The following is a 4190-nucleotide window of genomic DNA, read 5'->3' on the forward strand; positions in this document are numbered from 1 at the left end:
TTCAAGTCTTAACTGGAGAGCAAAGTGAAACCTTAAAGAATTTAATCTTATTTTAATCTAATAAATCTTGTTTCTATTCTAAACCTTTTTAAAAAGTTTAGAGAGGTTATGGTTTTCAAGTTGGACACCCAGTAAGTAGCAGAACCAGGACTGGTTCCAGATTCAACAACCCCCACAGTGATTACTTATTCCAAAATGGGGAGTCCTTATGTTCATGGTTTATAGCAGTTGGTATGAGGAGCCTGAGATTGGGAGGACAGTCTGGTTTTAGAGATAGTAAGCACTATGGTTATGAGAGATTCTGGGGCAGAAGAGACAAATGATGGAAATTCAATAAAACGTTGGAGTTGATGAATCAGGGTAAAACTTAATATGTTTGGAATATGTGCTATTTTTTAAGTGGCTGATAATGTAACCACCTCCTACAGTTGACTACATATATTAAATGAAAAAAAAATGAAGATCAAGCTGTTTCTAGACCTGGTATCAATGTGCATCACTGCAGTGACTACCACCAATAGATTTGAAATCAATGGGAAAAGAATTTATCTCTTATCAAAACAGTTTCAACACTTTTGGAATGCAGAGAATACATTCTGATATATGTACTGTGCCTACTATTTTCACATCTTATTTTTCTTTCAATATTATTGAGAAAAAACTGACATACAATACTGTATACATTTAAGGCATACAGCATGATGGTTTGATTTACATATATTGTGAAAGGATTACCACAATAGGTTTAGGTAACATCCATCTTCTCATATAGAGACAATAAAAATAAAAGAAAGAAGAAAAGAATAAAGGGAAAAATATTCTTTATCATAAGAACTCTTAGGATTTACTCTTTTAAAAAACTACCCTATATATCATAAAGTAGCATTAGCTAGAGTCATCATGTTGTACATTAGTACCCTTGTACTTATTTACTTATAACTCAAAGTTTGCACCATTTGACCTCCTTCCTCCAATCCCCACCCCCGCCCCTCCTGCTCTGGTAACCACAAGTGTGATTTCTTTTTCTATAGTTTGTTTTGTTTTATTTAGAATCAACATATACGTGAGATCATACAGTATATGTCTTTCTTTGACTTATTTCACTTAGCATAATGCCCTCAAGGTCCATCTATGTTGTTACAAATGGTAGGATTTCCTCATTTTTTATGACTGTATATTCCTTGTGATAAGAACTACTTTATCCATTTTCCCACCAATGGACAAGTGTTTTCATGTCTTGGCTGTTGTAAATAGTGCTGCCTATGAGCATGGGGGTGCAGATATTTTTTCAAGTTACTGTTTTGGTTACCTTAGGATATCTTGCCAGATGTGCACTTCCTGGATCTTATGTAGTTTTATTTTTAATCTTTTTAGGATACTTAGTACTGTTTTCTTAGTGGCTATAACAATTTACAAACCCACTAACAGTGTAGAAGAGTTTCCTTTCTTCCACATCCATGCCAGCATTTGTTATATCTTTTCTTTTGAATGATGGCCATTCTAACAGACATGAGGGGTTATACTTCTTTGTGGTTCTGATTTTAATTTCCATGTACCTGTTAAGCTTTCATTTATCTTCTTAGGAGAAATGGCTATTCACTTCCTTTGCTCACTTTTTAATTGGGTTTCTATCTATCTATCTATCTATCTATCTATCTATCTATCTATCTAGCATGTATCTATCTAGCATCTATTTATTTATTTTGCTGTTGAGTTGTATGAGTAACATATATTTTGGATAGTAATTACATATCAGATATATTGTTTGCAAATATGCTTTCCCATTCTACAGGTTGCCTATCACTTTGTTGATGGTTTTCTTTTGCTATGTAAAAGCTTTTTAGTTTCAAGTACTGTTGTTTTTTATTTTGTTACTTATACTTTAGATGCTATATCCAAAATGTCACTACCAAGACCCATGCCAAGGAGCTTTTTTATTTTTAGGAGCTTTATGGTATAGATCTTAAATTTAAGTCCTTAATAAATTTTGAGTTGATTTTTTAAATTTATTTAATTTTATTTTTATTTTTTTGAATAAATTTATTTTTTCTTGGTGTTCAAAACGCAAACATATAGAATAACACCCAGTGCTCATCCCATCAAGTGCCCCCCTCAGTGACTGACACCGAGTCACCGCCACCCACTGCCCAACTCCCCGTCCACCACCCTTAGTTCGTTTCCCAGAGTCAGGAGACTCTCATGTTCTGTCTCCCTTTCTGACATTTCCCACTCATTTTTCTCCTTTCCCTTTTATTCCCTTTCACTATATTTTATATTCCCCAAATGAATGAGACCATATAATGTTTGTCCTTCTCCGATTGACTCATTTGACTCAGCATAATACCCTCCAGTTCCATCCACGTTGAAGCAAATGGTGGGTATTGGTCATTTCTAATGGCTGAGTAATATTCAATTGTATACATAAACCACATCTTCTTTATCCATTCATCTTTCGATGGAAACCGAGGCTCCTTCCACAGTTTGGCTATTGTGGACATTGCTGCTAAAAACATCGGGGTGCAGGTATCCCAGCGTTTCATTGCATCTGTATCTTTAGGGTAAAACCCCAGCAGTGAATTGCTGGGTCATAGGGTAGCTCTATTTTTAACTCTTTGAGGAACCTCCACACAGTTTTCCAAAGTGGCTGCACCAGTCCATATTCCCACCAACAGTGCAAGAGGGTTCCCCTTTCTCCACATCCTCTCCAACATTTGTTGTTTCCTGTATTGTTAATTTTCCCCATTCTCACTGGTGTGAGGTGGTATCTCATTGTGGTTTTGATTTGTATTTCCCTGATGGCCAGTGATGTGGAGCATTTTCTCATGTGCTTGTTGGCCATGTCTATGTCTTCCTCTGTGAGATTTCTGTTCATGTCTCTCGCCCATTGCACGATTAGAGTGTTTGTTTCTTTGCTATTGAGTTTCATAAGTTCTTTATAGATCTTGGAAACTAGCCCTTTATCTGATACATCATTTGCAAATATCTTCTCCCATTCTGTAGGTTGTCTTTTAGTTTTGTTGACTGTATCCTTTGCTGTGCAAAAGCTTCATATCTTGATGAAGTCCCAATAGTTCATTTTGCTTTTGTTTCTCTTGCCTTCATGGATGTGTCTTGCAAGAAGTTACTGTGGCTGAGTTCAAAAAGAGTGTTGCCTGTGTTCTCCTCTAGGATTTTGATGGAATCTTGTCTCACATTTAGATCCTTCATCCATTTTGAGTTTATCATTGTGTATGGTGCAAGATATATGGTGCATACCATTGTGTATGGTCTAGTTTCATTCTTCTGCAGGTGGATGTCCAATTTTCCCAGCACCATTTATTGAAGAGACTGTCTTTTTTCCAGTGGATAGTCTTTCCTCCTTTGTCGAATATTAGTTGACCATAAAGTTGAGGGTCCACTTCTGGATTCTCTATTTTGTTCCACTGATCTATCTGTTTATTTTTGTGCCAGTACTACACTGTCTTGATGACCACAGCTTTGTAGTACAACCTGAAATCTGGCATTGGGATGCCCCCAGCTATGTTTTTTCTTTTTTAATATTCCCCTGGCTATTCGGGGTCTTTTCTGATTCCACACAAATCTTAAAATAATTTGTTCCAACTCTCTGAAGAAAGTCCATGGTATTTTGATACGGATTGCATTATACATGTAAAGTGCCAGGGTTACATTGACATTTTCACAATATTAATTTTTCCAATCCATGAAGATGGAATATTGTTTCATCTCTTTGTGTCTTCCTCAATTGCTTTCAGAAGTGTTCTGTAGTTTTTAGGGTATATATCCTTTACCTTTTTGGTTAGGTTTATTCCTAGGTATCTTCTGCTTTGGGGTGCAATTGTAAATGGGATTGACTCCTTAATTTCTTTTTCTTCAGACTCATTGTTAGTGTATAGAAATGCCACTGACTTCTGGGCATTGATTTTGTTTCCTGCCACACTGCTGAATTGCTGTATGAGTTCTAGGAATCTTGAGCTGGAGTCTTTTGGGTTTTCTATGTAGAGTATCATGTCATCTGTGAAAAGGGAGAGTTTGACTTCTTCTTTGCCAATTTGAATGCCTTTTGTTTCTTTTTGTTGTCTGATGGCTGAGGCTAGGACATCTAGTACTATGTTGAATCGCAGTGGTGAGAGTGGACATCCCTGTCTTGTTCCTAATCTTAGGGGAAAGGCTCCCAGTGATTCCCCATTGAG

The sequence above is a fragment of the Canis aureus genome, chromosome X (assembly GCF_053574225.1).
Source record: "Canis aureus isolate CA01 chromosome X, VMU_Caureus_v.1.0, whole genome shotgun sequence".
NCBI classification, from domain to species: domain Eukaryota; kingdom Metazoa; phylum Chordata; class Mammalia; order Carnivora; family Canidae; genus Canis; species Canis aureus.